Below are 19,229 nucleotides of genomic sequence, written 5' to 3' on the forward strand. Positions count from 1 at the left end.
AAGAAAAAGCTAAATCTTAACGTAATTTCTCCGCTAAAATTATCATCTATGAAGTTTCAATTAAATATGTTTTCATTTTTGGCACTTCAATATCCGTTTTGCTTGTGTTAAATGGTGCTAGAATGTTGTTAAAAGTAGTTGCTAGTCTTGGATCTGGAAATAAGTTTTAAATATCCAATTGTTATTTACAGATCCTTTTGTTATCTACTTTGCTTTTATACCAGAGAAATTCTTTATAAATTGTTAATAAAACAGTATAATGATATATATATATATATATATATATATATATATATATATATATATATATATATATATATATATATATATATATATATACACATATTGAACGAATAATGAAATTTTAAAGTGAAGTAACGGATGACCAGTATATCCTTATTTACAGAATGAAGTTCAGATTGACAAATATGACTGTAAGCATACTGTCAATGATAAAATAATTAAGAGAGACAGATACTCGAGAGTGAGATGATTTAAATCTCCATCTATCAAAGGGTCCTTCATCCATTCATTAAATTTACTTACTCAGCCTCCAGTGTATTCACCTAATGATTTGCATCTTCCTGTATTTCCTACGTTCTTTAGATGTACCCATTAAAATCGTGTACGACTAGAGAAAATAAATAAAACACAGCTGATATTAATATCTTTATTGATCTCATGTAATCATTTGATTATGCGTGTAACCCAGTGACTCGTTGAGTAGTATGCTGCTTTGTACATTATAGTGTCGGCTCATCCGGTTCCAACGCCATGTCAGTGAGATTCTGTTGATAAAAAGTATGATTATGCCTGGCAAGATTTAATTAATTAATGATTAGTTTTCACAATTCATTTCAATATTTTTCTTTGCCATGTTCTACTAAGGTTACATTTATATGTATACCAGGTTAAATGATCCCGACTCTCTGAAAAGAGTGAGGAAAGCTATTTTTCCATCCCAATGAATATGTGTGTGTATGTGTGCTTGTGTGTAATTTGGACTTGTAACATACCTTCAACAATATTTCAGCCATGTCGCTAAAATGTCTGTAATGTGGCATATAATAGTGATGTTTAGCACTGGGGCATCATGCTTTAGACATGTATCATGATATTCCACCCAGTCAAATTATCCTGACGCCAGGCTGGCCAATCCTAACACTAAGCTCCTAATGCTGAGCGCCAAGCGGGGCAACTGCAAGTAACTTTTATAAGTCTTTGGTTTGACTCGACCGAGGTTCGAACATTCCAGATGGATGCTTTAACAACTTAGGCCACCGTAGCGATTCCTATAGTTGTATGATCCGGATAGCTATGTGATAAAGCAATGCGGAATTAAGAAAATCCTTCATATGCATCAATGCAGAGAAGGTAATTTCCTCGAGTGCAACATAATTTGGCAACATAAAATGGAACATTGCCGAAACCTTCATGCAAAAGTGTAATACAGAAGATGAACTTTTTCTATCCAAGACTAATGCATGATAATTATTATTTTACATTGTACTGCAAACATTGATGCAAATAAAAATAGCGAAATTCCTCCTAAAAATGTCATCGCGTGTCCATCATACTCTCAGCTGCATTCTTTGGAATCTACAAGAGCAATTTGGACTGTAATAGTAAATGGAATACATTTGAAATCTTTCGCAAACTATAAGGCTTTCAAATTTGTATCGCTATATCTTCCTGATTGAGCCTGAAATCTCTGTAGACTTTAGTTTAGAAACCCTGTATAACCTTGCAATATTGGAGGAAACTTAACTCGAGAAATGGAGTAGTATGAACGAAATAAACATCTTATTGTGTTAAGAATTACATTGTTAAGATTACTAAATATTTACATAACCTAATATCGGGAAGAATGTCTAGGGGAAATACTATTTGTCTTTAGAAAGATGTCCTGGTAATTTGATTGCGCATTTTTCGCTTTATGATAATTCAAGGGGGAATGTCTTCTTCATTATAAGGTGATGTGATGAGAATATGATTTGATTTTTAACGTAGCTTTAATGATTTTTCAGTCATATCGCTACGATGTCTGCAATGTGGCAGTTTATAGCGATATATAGCACTGGGGCATCACGCCGCAGACATGTAGCATGCTGTCCCGCTCAGTTACACAGTCCTGACACCAGGCCGACCAGTCCTAACACCAGGCCGACCAGTCCTAACACCAGGCCGACCAGTCCTGACACTAACCTCTTAATGCTGAACGCCCAGCTAGGCAGCTGTTAGTACCATTTTTGTAAGTCTTTGGTATGACTGGAACACACGACCTCCCGCATCCGAGGCGGAAGTTCTAACCACTAGGCCATCGGAGCGGTCTCATTATAAGGTGGTTAGCTGAATTACATTATAGTTTTGTTATTGAGTAGAAATAAGAATTTGCAGATTTGAAACGAAAAACCTACCGTGTCTTCATTAAAGTCGACTTTAAATAGCCCAGAGTTATCTTCAGACATCAAATACAATGGAAATGTGTGTATTCAATGTATTTAATGCATCATGACACATTAACTCATATTAATTGTACTGATTATTTGTGTGCCTGGTCTTATGTTGGCATCTAGAAAATGTTTTTATATATTCCGGGCACAATGAAAATGTTTGTGCACATTTTGGTACATTGAAAGCTACTTCTGTGTAGGCAAAAACGATAACGGTGCTGTAGTGATGTGCGTGACTTATTTTGCTACGTCATAACAACCAAATTCATCTGATTTAAGTAATATAATAATGATGACAAAGTCAGTAGACGAGAATGACACAGATCAATTTTACAGTAAGAAACTGACGCATAAAACGAGCATGAACTAGAATGTTTCTTTTAAGCTACGTTGGACATCTGGTTGCATTTTGCTTTATCAAATGATTTTATTTTAACCAAGTTTATTATCGTCTATTTTCGATTAGACTCGGTGGGTTGAATCACGAGGGTCTCGTACCGTATTGAAATTGTGGGCGAATTTTGTCTCCACCATGCTTCTGACATACATACTAGATATTGAATGTGACATAAATTATCTTTATTTTCCGTTTAAATTTACTCATTCATCAGACGATCCAGTGTAACATAATTCTTTAATACCTAATGATAATTCAGTCCTTGAAAAAATTAGTAATCCACAGAGTACACAAATGAACATACTAGCAATTAAATATCTAAGTAATTGAGATATTGTATGATTAATACCTCACTTTTATTGTAATGGAACTATGCATGATTAATATAGTTACCTGTAGAGTGTTAAGATAAATACAATAAAGTAAACAAACATTAATGCGACTTGTAGCTAAGATGTTATATTCGAAAGAAAGTTTTATATAAATGAGCCCCGGTCAAAATATATATTCTAATCAAGGGTAACACCAGACAGCAAGAAAGCTTTTGCACACACACACACACACACACACACACACACACACACACACGTGCAAAATGTATGCTTTCTAAATGAAGGCTTCATACGCAGAATGGTACGATCATTATTAAATATATCATTTTGAATCGTAGAGTGACGGTTGCAAATCCTGTCCCAGGCAAGCCTAAAATGATATATAATCTAAAGTACGAAAACATGCTTAAAAACATTTTGAGCTGTAAAAAAAACTTCTGAACGGGGTCATACTCGACTAAGAAATAACAGAGAATGAATCTTGTCACATCATATTGGCCACAGTACAACTCAGAAATACACACTGACAGAGAGACAGATGCAGAGACAGAGAAAAGATTCATACATTTTAATATCACCATTTTCTGCAGCAGTGCTCCCAACCGCACTTTAGAAGCTTATGGGGGCAAGATGGGCACCTGCCCACAAATATGGGATGATGCCAGGGACAAGCAAACTTGTCTGGTACGCAAATGCAATGGCGATGATGAGGTTGATGATGACGAGAGTATCCATAACCTGTAATAGTAACAAGAAACAAAGCATATTTTTCGGCAGAAAAGAAATTATCCCGAGAGATAATTATTGCATAGTATAAGTGTATAGTTTTCAACTCATGCCAATTCAGTACGATAGTCATGCCAAATAAGCCTTATCGTCCACTTCTGGTTCGTTATCATTTAGGGTCGTTTGTGTAACATACTGAGGTTAGGGTTACTTACACACAGAGCCGCGGAAGTTTTGAAGAAAGAGAACTTATCAAGGGTTCGTGTAAACATGCACGTGCTCGGATGATTTTCTTTTCTTTATTTAAATCGGATTTTTATTACTTGCGGATATTATTGTTGCTTATTTCTCGAACTAAACAGGTCTTCCTTTTTGGACCGTCTTATTCCGCTCCATACAAGAAAGGAAAACAAAAGTAAAAGTCTGGTGCACAACTATTGTGGACTGCCGCTATCAGTTTATTCTAGAAAATGATTGACTATAATAAGAGTTTGATGTACCCGTCACACATGTTGTATAGGAAATGCATTTATTTTTATCGATGATATCAAGTTCTTTTTCCATTACCTGTGCATGGTCAATTGATATAGGTCTTAAATCGGATATCGTGCAGCACATCAGTATTTTATAAATAAAAGGTCACGAATTAGGTGCAAACAATTGACATTATCTGCTCCTTAGCTATTAAACTTCAGTCAGACATGGAATCTTTTCTTCATGCGTAGAAAACCGCACACGTTTTAATTCTGACTGACAAAAGTGAGGGCGATTGACTAGAAGACCGAAAGATAATTTTTACTTTGTGATCTGCTGCCCAATCAGATTGCTGAATAGAATGTTCTCCTTAGATGGTGCTACCTACTGTCGGCTAAAACTGGACAGAGTCACATATTTCTCAAGGTCGTGGCTGCACACATTTATATAATAAATTTGGTGGGTTTATTTAAATCTGAAAACATTACAAATATAATTCACGTATTAGTATAATTGACACGTTTACTCTGCCTACTGCCTTGAGTATTATCGTTGTTCTGCATTTACATGTAGCTCAGTTTTTACACACTGGTGTAATGTGTGTGTGTGTGTGTGTGTGTGTGTGTGAGAGAGAGAGAGAGAGAGAGAGAGAGAGAGAGAGAGAGAGAGAGAGAGAGATTTCATTCCATAAAATGGACGAACTGATTTCATGACGGCAATTCCAACAGTATTTTCCTGTTTTGTTTCTTTACTTGTGTTTTCTTAACTCATACTGGCTGGATAAAACCGAATCTTGTTGTGCTGTCTTCGGGTTTGATAAGAGAGTCTATGAATGTTTTTCTCATCTTTGCTCTTTATGAGTCTACAAACAAAATTATCTGCCCATTTTTCACAAATATTCAAAACATTTCAGAAGTTGTTGAAAGTGACATTGCACAATATTTAAGACTTTTAAACTGTTTGTTTGCCATTCTTCTTTAGAAGCGGTTACAACATGCAAATATATAGGAAGTAGTAGGGTTTAAATTTCATGACCAGAGAGCCTTTGTACAGATTTTAACTCTTAACGGTACGGCACCGACAGCCCCACCCCGTCTGTCCGGTACCGCCGTACTGGCAATGAATGTCGTTCTGGCTGACTGTCACCGTTTCATATTTAAGTCTCGTCATTCCTTTTGAGAAGTTAATTTTCTTTTCTCACTTCAACTTAAATACCTCTTTTGGATTTAATTTAAAATATAATTGTGTTCATCTTCTAATTATTATTTGAAAAAAAATCACAAGTTATTGGACTTATTGATTTATTATAAATAGTGATGCTAATTAAATCTACAATTATCTGAAATATCATATATGATTTTAAAAATTGCATACACTTAAATCTATAATTCCTCATTTACAATATAGCATGATCATCTTTGATGATTATCTGAACCATTAAACGATTACCGCTGGATTCTAATGCATGTATGTATAAGTTATCTTTACTTACCATCCGATGGAGCGATGAAAACTGCCAAGGCTGAGACAAAGACCAACAAAAGCAGCAGCTTCGACATTTTGCGAAATTTTCTACACAGGTTAGCCTTGCTTAAATGTGAAAGTCTTACTCAGTCTCCTGGTTTGTCGAATATTTCGAACTCTTTTATAGTTTATAAGTTTTAAAAAAACCGCAATGCGGTCTGATTTGAACCACTTTCATAATATGTTCTATTGTTTATTTGAAGGGCAACTTGATCAATTGGTAGGCTTTGTTGTAATGAACGTGGTACATTTTCATTCTTTGTAGAACAAAGTTAAATTAATTTTTTTTAAAAACAAAGACTATTTTGACAAGAAAATTCAGCAAATGTTTCTTCTCCTTCTTTGCGTTGATTGGTACAAAGTGACAGTTTGATTTATTGCTAATAAAATGTTTTTGAGCAAGTAAATGGTAGCAATTGTTTTCTTCGATTAGTTTCAGTGACTATGTTCCAAGTCAATTTTTATGAATAACGAATTAGATCACGACCAGTACCCCATATTATAAACATGTTCTCTGTTTCGTGTAGAAGTAAAGCGAACCTAAACACCTAAACATGCATGTGAGAAATGAGCATTTAAACAGTTCCAGGTGGGTGTCTTTTAATGCTTTATAACGATATTAGAATATTTACATGTTGTTTTGGAGAAAACCTAAAATTAAAATTAATAAAAAACAAACACTTATTACAGCAACAAGACAGGAGAAGTTTTTCAACATTACTAAAAAGTTTTAAAGATGAATATTGATGTGAAGCAAATATCTTGCCGGAATAAAAGAATATTTAAGGAACAGAAAATTTAACAGTTACTAGACAAGATATGTTTTATGTTTGTTTCTACTTTTTCAGTTCGTATCTGAGAAATTAGAAATAAAACTCATGCAATTAATTGATCACTCGTATATTTGTGTACCTCTATCAAGTTATGGGACGTGGATGGGTGATATAATATGATCCCCCCCACTTAATCATCATCTAGGAGATGATCAACTACGGTTTTAGTGGCGGGATTGAGCAAACAATAATATAAAATATGAAATTAATCGATGGAGTAATAGAGATATGAACGAAGACATAGAATAGAACAACAGGAAGTGAACAGAGCATTACTACCAATTTAATCAATCATATAAACCAAATCAAATAGAACATGACATTTGTATTAAACACTTTCTATTTATTAGAAATAGAATGAAATAATTAGGCGCAATACAATTTGAGGTTCTGTTAAAACAAATTTCTTCATAAAGTGGAGTGAAAAATTGATTGAACTCAAATTGCTGACATGTCAGCATAACCTGGTTTCTTCCTATCCTTTCCAAATCACTGTTGGTGACATGTCTGGGTTACTGTATTTATTTTCCTTCTCTCTGTCTCTCGTTCTCTGTGTCTCTCTCTCTGTCTCTCTCATTCCCCCCCCCTTTCTCTCTCCCTCTCTCTCTACCTTGACCGTAACGTGGGAGTCTGCTTCAATTCCCACTACATGGTACGGGAATGGAGTTATGTTTTATTGTTCTTTCCCAATACTCTATCTGTCTCTTATATGAAGCAGAATCTCTTTCCAGTTCCAGATCTCTCAATTGTTTTTTTTCAGACCAACGTCTCCTTGACGATTTATTTGAACGAGAAAAATTACATTTTTTTTTCATAGTCACTTAGACTTTTCTTTCGGCATCAAAATCACATGGACGTACTAATTTCACAAGAGGGATTGCTTAAAACCTTGGATTCCTTCTGGGAACACACACACGCACACGCACACGCACACACACACACACGTTTTGCTTAGCCTATCAATATTAAAGTTTTCTAACAACAAAAATTTTAACACGCCCATCGAAGTCAATTTCTTTTCTTAAACAGCATTACTTAATAACTAATCATTTTATGACACATATTTCAAATGGCCCCCAAAACTCCCTGGATTTACTCTACTTTGTCATCTCCTCAACTTGACTTAACCTTAACATATCGGTCGGAAAGTTATCATAGCCGGTTCTAATTAAAGTTCATCATGTCCCAAAAGAAAGAGAGATTAACCATCTCAAGCTACCAATTTATTGCGAGCCAGGCCCATACGTAAATCTTAATGGGTGCTTGTTACGCTGAGCACAACAAAATGTGCTGCGACTAAACATTTACAAATATATTTCATTATTTCACCCGTAGAGGGAAATGGACCAATCAGACTCAATGTATGAACTTTCGAACATCATTACATAATTACAAGATCAGTGAGACTTAGGGATGTTTTGAAACAAAAATCAATAAACTGTAATTGAAGTAATGATAAGCATACATTGGGATGTTATGAAAATCTGTTAAATATTTTTCAGTTTAATTTGATATTTAAAAACGTTAATAGTTTATTTGCATAATTCATAAGTGTATGTGATATATAACATATTTATTCCATGAGTTGGCAGAGCAACGGACAAGTAGTCAAAGGGTCACTGGTTAGAAAACTTCCCCGGCCTGTTCTTACTGACTTCGTCAGTGTGACCTTGGAAAGAGTATCTTTCTCCAGCTTCCTCTGGAAAATTTAGTTAAAGATGTTCAAAAGGTTCTGCTTAAACCCGATCACACACAAACACCCAAATTAATAATTCAGCTAAAATGTGGATAAGATCCATCCGCAACCACCAAAAAGCAGTAGTTAACATTTTAAAAAAAAGAGATACATAAACCCTCACCTGCAATGACCAATCCTACCAAACACACACACACACACACACACACACACTATCACACCGGCAAAGTGAGTAAGTGTTTATTGTCACATAACTCTACATTCTTACATAGCAAAGATCCTTTTGTGTAGGGAAGAGAGATTTTGTTAAGGGAAACACACACATACACACACATACATATAATATTGGCAAATTGATCAGACTGTTCTAGAGATTCAGTTAGCCCTGAGAAGTGCTTGTTTCTTTTAACCTCCAGTTGCACCTATCAATTACTGACCTCCAAAGTCCAGCACCACATACGCAACGCCGACTCCAATTATTGCCCATATTGATTCTAGTTGTTGGGAGTGAAGACGAGGGTGGTAGGCCTCATCATCCCTATTCTCACTTTTAGGAATCTGAAGGCTCTTTCCCGTCTTTCTCTGCGGCGTACCTGCCTCATTGTCGTTGACACTGATGCTCCCTCTCCTGCCGCTGCTTATCCAATTTTTCTTGCAAGTTTTCTTTCTGGGGAATAGCGGTTCTCGCTAGTGGTATCGATGGTGGTGCTTGGTCTTGTGGTAGTGGTAGTCTCCTCGCCGCTGGCTTGACTTTGCTTCAGTATAATGTGAGGCAAAATTTTTTTTATTTTATTTTACTTTTCCTATTCTTTCTTTTACATCTCCTTTTTATCCTCTTCAAGCGTGACACTTTCTTATATTGCATCCTTTGTTATCTCGTCCAGGAGGCGACGGGCATATTCCAAGTGCATCTGGAGTTTCAACAATGTGTCAATTCTACTAATTTCTCGAAGCTGATCAGTGAACGATGGGTAGCCAGACTGACTGACGGACCTTTGGATTAGAGTCACAAGCGTCTATAAAGCATGCGAAACCAGTAAGTACCCACATACGGAGGTTAATCAATTATTCGCGGGGCAAGGAAGAGTGCCTCACCTGCCAGCGCATAATGCACACATTGAGTACTATTTACCACAGCCAACAGGTCGTGGGGCAATAAGTCTCATTCGACCTGTGTGTAAGACTACCATGAGTGGTGTTGGACCCAACACACACTCAGTGTAAATAATGTAGATAAATATCTGTATATTGCAGAATAAAACGTCTCGTTGGCTTCAATGCTGCTCTTACAACGTCACCCCGGTTCCGTGCTTTCATGCTTTCGGGACACCTGATGTATATACGAGTGGGAATCGGTTATACACTCGTCTTTTAATGTTCGATTAGGCAACGAGGAGAGCGACTCGGAAGGATACGCGAAACACTAGCCGAATCGCATCTGAAACGCCAGAATTGATATTGTCAAATTCAACCCAGTTGTCTTTATATTGGGTATTTCCTATTACCGATTTTGTGTTAGGTTTTGACTGCACTCCGTGGAATTTCAGAAGCTCATTTATCAGCATCGCCAGAATTGGTATTGGGCAGTCATAAAACTGTTCTTCTCGAGTGATGATGTATGCGATGGATTCTTTTGCATCTTCATATGTCTGCATGAATTTCTCCTCTAGTGATTAAGTAATATCAGCATTGATACCTACATCAGTACTACCTAAATCACCAAGTGGGATAATCGCTGAAAGTAAATGTACCAATCCTGGGAAACTCACAACAACAACAACAACAACTAAAACTAGAAATCCTACCAATAAACAACCTACTACACTTTCAAAAGTTTAACTACAAAAAGTCGTCAGCAACTGTTGCCAGACCAAATACCAGAACACCACAAGACAAAAGTAAATAACAGATACAAGCTACGAAAAAGAAACAAAAGAAAAAAGACTCTAAACCCAAACCAAAACGCGGCCCAACCAAGACAGATCAAGTCACACACCAAAAGACACATGTGATCAACATTGTGGCCGACCAACTTGATGAATTGAGTCTTACATATTTACTACAAAATGCTGCCGCAACCACATACGTTACTGGTGAACGCTAAACAATAAAAGACACCCACCAAACATATCTACCACGATTGGTAATTGTATTTGGGTGGATTGATAATCGTGCTGCATGCCTTAAGATGATCTCATGACGCCTTCATTGCAGCAGCAGTTTTCCAGAGGGTATTTGCATTTCGTCCAACGATATTGATGGGATGGTTATTGTACAGATAGTCAGTGCTTTTCTTTATATGGTATCCAGTATTTTAAGGTAGTTTTATTTAGCTGATTTATATCCCTGACATCCATAGTCTAGTTTTTATGTGAGGAGACCTCTGCATGTAATTATTAGAGTTTCTTGATTGGATCCCCATGTGGTTCCTTTTAGGTTTTTAAGTAAGATATGGTGGCGACAATTTAGGTGTTTATCATAGTACATAGGTAGGAATATTAATGCCATTTCATATTTGATAGGGGTATTTTGAATTAGTGTTTTGAAGATATTGGATTGTTGTTACATGTTGTGGAGAATATGATTGCTACTGATTTTTTATGTGATATTTTTAATCCCAATTTGACAGCCCATCTCACTATGTTATCAAGGCTTCGCTGGATTTCACTAATTATTAGGTGGTTTGTCGGGTTGCCTGCTCGCCAGATGCCACTATCATCTGTGAATTTATGATATCTATTTGTTGTGATTAGATTATGATCCATTGAAGAGTGTGGGACTGAGTACGCTCCCTTGTAGTGTACCATTTTCTAGATAGAATGACTCACACTATTAATAATCTTCTATCCTATTAAACTTTCGGCATCTTATTCCATAGTTGTTAAGTTTACCTATTACACCTTTACTCCAAACATGGTCGAATGCCGTTAGAGTATTTCAGGGAAAGTTTGGCGGAACGTAACCGATGCAACTGCTCAGTAAAATGGTCCACAGTTGTTTGTCTCCTTGGTGCAAACTCAAATTGGCAATGAAGTTCATCAGTCCGGGGGTTCACTCGAAGTCAAAGGAGTGTCCATAAGAGGGCTGTTGTTGTTGTGTTGACTGTTGCAAAGGTTGCTGGTTTTGTCCGAAAGGCTCCCGTTGTTACCGGTAGAGTATTTGAGGAAAGGATAGGGGAGAAGGTGACTGATGCAACTGTAAAGTTAAATGGTCCACAATTATTCGTCCCTTTCTATGGTCACTCGTTGTAAGTCGGCAAGTAAACCTCTCCTTTTAACACAGTTCATGTCTTCTAATTTAAAGACACCGGGATGACCGCCGCACACTCATCCAGTGATACGAAACAATTCGGTGGTCCACTTGGGGTAAGTTACATTTGTCGAAAGTGTGTTTGGTTTTGCCAATGCGCACATAAATCCCCCGTCATCAACGCTCCACTTTCTTGGGGACAGCAGTAGTCGGACACGTACCAAACAGACACTTAAAGACGATCAGTTCGATCACGGGAGTCGCTTCTTCAGGTACGCATCCAACGCTCTGATGATAAGACTGGTTTTATGCTTTGATCAGGTGCGGTAAGATGTCGATGTTATTGAGAGTGTGTTGATCCGTAAAATATTTCCACATGCGTTCTTTGAAGGTAGGTTGAAAACGTTCCACGATGCTGGCTTTGGTGTTGGTATTATCGGTGGGGATTAAATGGATGTCTTACTTCCTCAATTCTTTTTGTAAAGCGTGGTTCACAACATCGGTGCCTTTTTCGGGTTGCCGTCGAAGAGGACGACGACCGATCAATTTCAACACCTGTTGTAAGGCTCGCACTAACTCAGTACTCGATTTGGAAGTCAAAGGTACCGCCCATGCAAATTTGGAAAGAAAACCCCACCGATGACAGTATACAAATATGTGTTGCCACGATTGTGGGTGGTTGAATGAAAGATATCAGCAAAATCGGCTGGGAACATTTTCGTCGAGTGGGTTTGTGTGAGGTGTACGTGGACTTGTTCTTGTAATCATTGTTGCACTTGAGGTAAACTGAGACTATTGAGGAAAGTTTCGGAAGTGCGATGCAGTTCCTGAACTCCTCCGTAAACCGCAGGATGGAATGGAGCGTAGTAAAGCTGGCAAACACCTTCTCAATTTTTTTAATAAGTCAACAACTCTTCGCTGATGCTAATTGAACAATTGAAGACTCTGCCACGCTTGACCGTATCGTTGCGATTTTTCCGTTCCTAACAAATCACTGCGATCCATCAACGATTGCAATTCGTGTTGTAACTGGGACATTTCGGTCAGATGAGGATAGGAAGATAAGTGAGTGGTGCGTTGTTCTTGCCAACGATGGAATTCCATATATCGTTTGTAAGGGACTAAAGTCAACTTTCGTCCTTCCATCGGGTTCTGAAGTAGACGACTGAGATCGTTTCACCCTAGAGGTCCCTTTTATCTTCTTGGTTTTTTTTTTTATCTTGGGCCGCCTTGTGAGGCATGAGCTCTGGCGAGTCCTGAATAATTGTTTCCAATAATCCTTTCACCAATGGTCCTAACAACAGATGCACAAATCTTCCACGTTGCAGCAACATCTTTGTCTTTTGACGGATGGGTATTTTCTTTTGGACCATTTTGAAATGAACAAGTCAATGCTCGGCTAAGCGTCCATTATGTTGCTTAGACAAAGATATCTTTCCTTTCAAGACATTCAGGCAACATTTGTACACGGTATTAATGACTTCTTTCGAGGCTGTTTGCATGAGTTGTTTTCGCATGGTTGGTCAGGATTAGGACAAGAACGACAACACGTCCTAATGTTTGGTTAAACGAGGAGGGAGTCCTTACCTTTCTTTCATTTTTTTTGTGGTGTAGAGGAATGGAATTTGGGGCTGACATCTTTGTTTGTTCCGAAGCACGCACATCAAAAAAAAAAAAACTGACATCCATGACTTGGCTCACGTATTTTTATCTTAGTTATTTTAAATGTTTTTTTTTTTTTTAAGTCGTTCAAAGAGTTTGTGATCAGTCTGTTTAACAAACTCTTTTACATCCCGTCAAATAATCCTCCCATTTGCTTGCTACTCTTTTTCTTTTAACGATTGGGTCTTTTCTAGGGCGAACGATGTTAGGCTAGATGTTTGTTTTGGATGTTGGGACAAACGACGAGACCGTCCTTCTCTTTTCCTCTTTTTGGACAGGAGAACGGTGATGGTGGTGTACACTTCTGGTGGTGACATCTTTTTGTATTCAGGGGCACAAAAACACTAATACCCATCGACAGCCTTGGGTCTTTTTTATAGTGGAATGCGTCGCCACTAATTGTCGGTATGTCGTCTCAACAATATGACAGACAACACCCGAAGCTGAGGTGTTCGAAACGGACAGTTCTTGTTTGGATAAGTCCAGTAAACTCTGTAACATGCCCAGTTTCTCTTGGACTTTGATGTCAGGGGCAGGTACCTTACTAGCAGCTGCCGCTACAGCTAAAGAGGAGGAGTAGGGTGACTACGATGGAGGAGAAGTTCCTGGAGACAAAAGGTTAATATCTAAGGAAAGGCGGGTGACACATCGGACTTGGCTGGCATCACTAGTAACGGTGAAGTGGAAGAACATGAGGCTAGTGGAGACATAATCACAGTCGCAGGTAGTCGCTTGCTGATGTGAGCCTTCAGGTCGCAGTACCGCTTCTGCGGGTAGAAGCTCGTTTCATGGGTCTTTCCTTGGGACTTTTCTTCGATTTAATTTTTCTGGGGCTGTGATCTGGTCCTGATACCACTGCTCTTTTTTTGGGGTACCTTTGGGCCGGAGATGGGTTTCATAATCGGCGATCACTGCTTAGGCATTCTGTTCCTATTTAAGAGTTAGTGTATGATGGCATCTCCTAGACAACCGCTACTTCCAGGTTTCAAAATTATTTGCTTTTTGGTTCGAGTGTTGATGCGAAAATCTTCCATTTGCGTCGAGGCTACTGTTTTTCCGTCAAAAGTGTTTGGTTTTGATGTGGAATGTAAACGATGCTTTGAAGTAATTGACATCTTGTCACCTTACACCAGAGTAAGACTTCTCTGAGACTGGCTTCTAAGACACGAGCATGTATTAGTGGTTTTTTTTCGCGACTGATGTCGTACAAGGAGCAAATCATATGGAAGGGAAGATGAGACTGAAGACAAGTGACGCTGACGATGTGCGAGACAGACCGGAAATTTCCGAGTTTTATATATATATTTTAAGTCGATGGGGACGTGTACACGAGATGCCCTCCGTCATGGCACCAGTAGTGAAACAGACGGGTACGAAATCGCAAATATTCGGTGGATGTGGGTTTCTATACCACGGGCAAATAGACGTGAAGGGTTTGAGTGGCATTGTCGTACGCATACGTCAGCCAAGGAGTTCCTGTTTGGCTCACATTTGCTCTTGCGAGTAATTTCTAGGGCTTTTGGACAAGACTACATGAAAAGCATTGAGATTAATGGCGCGATGGGCTTTAGTTTGTTGAAACACAGTTTGGGTACTGTAAATGCCACTGGCATTACGGTTTGAATGGGGTCAGACACGATCTCGTAGTCTTCGCGACGAATACCCTACACAAACACGATGGACTATCCTTTACTTTCTCGCAGGAAGATTTAAGTAATTTCCAATCTTTGTAACACCAAGCTGAGGGGGACGACCAATTAAATTACTTTTTCCGTCGATCAAACCTTTGTCAAATTCGGTTTAGCCTGAATCACTGGGTCCATCAATTAACATGTTAAAGGGATGGCGATGATTCAAGGCCTCCCAACTTGCACGATCTAATGATTAGTCGATGACTCTGAAAGTCAAGGAAGAGATGGAAAAGAAAACAGAGGTAGTTATTGCAAAGGCGGTCTCAATTTTAAAACTTAAAGAGACTAGACAAGAAATTTAATACATTTTTAAAGACACTTTTATTCCCAAATTTAAAATTGGACAGGAAATACGATCAAAGTGGAATATAAACAAGTATCTGTACCACATGGGTAACGAAGGTGTGGTGTCCAAGGGGCACTTAGTAATGTTCTTCGTGTCTCTGCAACACTAAACATGGTCTTACAGGTGTCCTCCCGGAATGGCTTTTCCGGCGTGTCTATGTCTATGACAGTCCTGTTCTGATTGGGATGGTTATCCTCGGTGTGTTAAAACAGGTTGAAAGGTTACATTTTCACTGAACATTTTAAGTTCACTTTTTCCTATAAATGCATAACACAAATCTTGGGCAACGCAAGCCACTTCTTTCGTCCAAGCCTCAAAACCATGACTTTTACAGTCACGTACATCTTTCCAGTGAGAGTGTAACCAACTAAAAGAAACTTTTATTCCTACAGAAGTCGAGAAAATTGGAGATGAAAACGCAAGGCTTTCAACGGAGTGGGGTTCTCGTGCGCATTTAAAGGAAACACCATCATGTTTTTGTGGTAAGTAACGTTCATAAAGAGTCCACACGGAATCGGCTGTATCATGAATGAAAAAGGTCGTGGCATGGTAGCATGTTTTTATAACCTCTTTTGTCGGAGGTAGTAAATGTATATTTTGTGCAGAACTCATCGTACTCCATATTGTTCAGTAAATTGGTCACACACCATACACCGTACAGACTTTTCCTCTACAGGCAATATTTATTCTTGTAAAAGATTGTGGTAGTCCTCTAAGTCTTCCTCTGGAATTCGTTGTAGAATGCACACCTTGTAAGTAGAATGAGTAGCAACCAAAGTCTTCTAACCTTTGGGTAGTTTATCAATGTCTGACCATCGGAACACCTTCAAACGAATCAGTCTACTTATATCAATCATTTACCAGTTTGTAAAATGTTGATGACGAAAAGGATGCAATTGATTTTTGCATTTCACTTGCATTTTGACGAATTCTCGGTAAATGCGTTCTCTCAACTCCACGAGCAATCCACGAATGTTCTCTTTTAAAGTGTCCATGAAGAGATTACTGGGGTTCCGCTAAAGTTGCGTGGTCATAGTGAGCATCGAGCATGTTCCAGGTAAGGCGAATCTTTCTGCTCCCACTCGTATAGAGACACACCACAACTGAAGCACTTGACTTTTCTATCTTCTCCCAAGTAGACAAATCCGGAACTGGCTAAGACTCCGGGGGTTAGATTTCCATTAATATTTTCCACTTGCTTTGGAAGGGTTTGAGACGACATTGAAAGTCGTAGCATTCAGACAAATGCACAGAGAAAGAATATTTTTCTTTCACGGGTTCATTTCGATGAGGGTACGGTGAAGCCCAAAGTAGTTCGCTCTGACAAGGAGGACATCCATAGGGTGGTAGCCACATGGATTCACGTTGATGATGAAAACAATTAAAGAGTCCACGATAATAAGTGGCATCGATTTCTCATCCGTCAGGTTTGATACGGACAGCATCACTTTCCATGGTAGGCGTTGTAGTAGTAGTCATGCTGTTGTGCTGAATCACTGAGGTCACAAGGTGCGGCATGACAGAATATGAACTGTGCCTGTCTGAAAGGATTCATCTTCCTCGCATAGCATTGGTAGTCACAATCAACTATCTGTCTTGAATGTTTTCCCTTTATATATGCTGACCAATATCATCGTGTGCGTACCGTAAAGTGAAGTAATAGGGAAGTCGCACTCGCTTCAGGTACACGATTTGATACAATTTTTCAAAGGGTCGACTAAGATTTGGTGAGTGGCTAAACGTGCCAGATTGTGAGGTTGGTAAGTGGTCTCTTTTAGGTGTAGATCCTCTCCAGACTGCAATCTGTCCGTCGGGGTGTTCGTTTGTCCCGGCTCCTAAAAGGTCTCTTTTGATTTCATAGTGTCTGTGACCAAGGATATCGATGTAGTTGCAACTGTTCGTGTCAAAATATAGCACACGATCTCCTAACAGGTGCAATGCTTCGCACAGTTTTAAGCGAGCATGGTCTGAAACGTAGGCTGCAAAAATGACATTTCCAAAATCGTCAGCCTGTACAAACTCCAATTCTTCTTCGTAATTGACTAATCTAGTCTTCATGAAGGACGTCTACGTGTTTCATGTACTTGGTTTTGTCGTGAGTGATCTGGAAGTAACAGAAAGGTTCTGTCAAATACTCCGCCTTGAGTAAACACGGTCGTTGTGCCATTATTCCCCACAAGCATTGCAAAATCAATTTGGCAAACGATCGCTTCCTTCGTGTTTCTCTACGTTGTTTAAAGTGATGCCTTCCTGTTCAATGTTTGTTTCTTTGAATTTCTTTTGGTCTACGGGAGTGTGACAGCAAGAAGGATGACCGCTCGCTTCTTGTTTAAGTTTCAAAAAGGGCATCCACGTAGTCTGAGAAAATGACTTTTGAGTCTCGTCACCCTTGTGGTACTGTTCTGTCTTGGGAATGTGGTAAATTTATAGTGAATGGTATCCCAGGTCCAGAGTGTTACAAAATTTACGCTGATCAACGTTCCTGTCAAGACGCGTTCTTCCTGAATGTGATGACAAGGTTGGTTTTGGTTACATATTTCAGCACATGTGCAGAATAAGGGAAACGTTAGTTTTCCCTTGCAATGGTAAGGTAAAACGGGATGGTACACGTCAGAGGGAGGCAAAGACTTTACATTTGATCAATCCTTTGTATTGTAGAATGCTGCCCACGTTAATGGGTTCCGTCAGCAATTGTGGTTGATCTGCGGCAAAGTGACAATATTTGCACACGTACGGATACAATGAACACGCGTTCAGGTATTTGATTTATTGTCCTTTCTTCTCGTCCGCGAGGTACAGCAGACATGTAGCAATGGTCTGTCCTCCATACAAACTGTTCCGCGGGTTCAGAGGGTCGACCAACTTCTAACTCTCTACTTGGCATCCTTGCTGTTCTTACTTTTAGCGTCGCTAACAAGTGGCATTGTATACGTCATGCATGGTACGTTGTAAAACTAATTGTGGGTGTCATGTTGAGGGTAGCATGTCGGACATCTGTGAAATAAGCATCTATTAAACTTTAAAACGATTTTTGGGTTTTCTATTCCCCACCTGTGCACCGAATGATTTCCAATAATATTTTCGCCTCCTCCGCTTCTTTGATGTTGGAACACGTTCTGTTTTTTGTCGCACAAGTAATGTAGCCGGCACAGGCTTTGACTGAGTATCGACGCTTGACAAAATTGCTTGTTTGAAGGCGGATGACAGCAAGGGTCTTCTCAGGCATCAATTGTTTGCGGTACCCTAAGGAGGACGCCTTGGCAATGGTGTAGGCTTTTATCAAAGGATCAATCCCTCCGTGTTCTACGAACAGTTCTCAAAATTTTCGACAGCAACAATGTAAGATGTCCACGTCCAATCGAAAATACTTGAACATTTCTTCCTGAAAGTAGAAGGGATCCGAGGAGTGAGTTTGGTACCGAGCGCAGAAAGCTTCTCTTTGTTCGGTGCGCATGTTATTAGGGTTGTATTAGTGAGCATCAAGCAAATGTGGCAGGACAACGTGTTGATCGGTTTCGGTATTGAAAAAGAGCGGAAATAGCCTTTGAACATTTCTCTCATTCAAAACATTTTAGGTATTCGACTCAAAGGTATGTCCAAGTAACTGATCGAGTCTTTAAACTATAGTTGTCCCACTTGAAAAATTAATTGTGTTCAAAGTCACTTAAGGACGTTCAGTGCTTTGATTCATATAATATTGGAGAAGAAATTCTCCATCGTTTCCCTATAAATTGTGAGCAATCACCGCGGCATAGCGATGGCAATCTCCATAACGTTCGATGTCCTCTTGACTCCACGTTTCGTCGACAGGGTATACGATCCATTGAGCAAAATCGGTCAACGTGT

The 19,229-nt window shown here is 38.8% G+C and overlaps 1 long non-coding RNA gene across 1 annotated transcript; it reads right to left on the minus strand.

Moving 5' to 3' along the window:
* Positions 1-656: 656 nt before the first annotated feature.
* On the minus strand, positions 657-6,004 carry LOC149781719 (uncharacterized). The gene is made up of 3 exons (XR_016414772.1): positions 5,875-6,004; positions 3,748-3,920; positions 657-788 (listed from the first exon to the last, which is right to left on the minus strand). It is a non-coding gene; the product is annotated as an uncharacterized LOC149781719 (long non-coding RNA).
* Between the last annotated feature and the right edge of the window lie 13,225 nt (positions 6,005-19,229).

The sequence above is a fragment of the Sinohyriopsis cumingii genome, chromosome 15, assembly GCF_028554795.1.
Source record: "Sinohyriopsis cumingii isolate HCF-2022 chromosome 15, ASM2855479v2, whole genome shotgun sequence".
Classification (NCBI taxonomy): Eukaryota; Metazoa; Mollusca; class Bivalvia; order Unionida; family Unionidae; genus Sinohyriopsis; species Sinohyriopsis cumingii.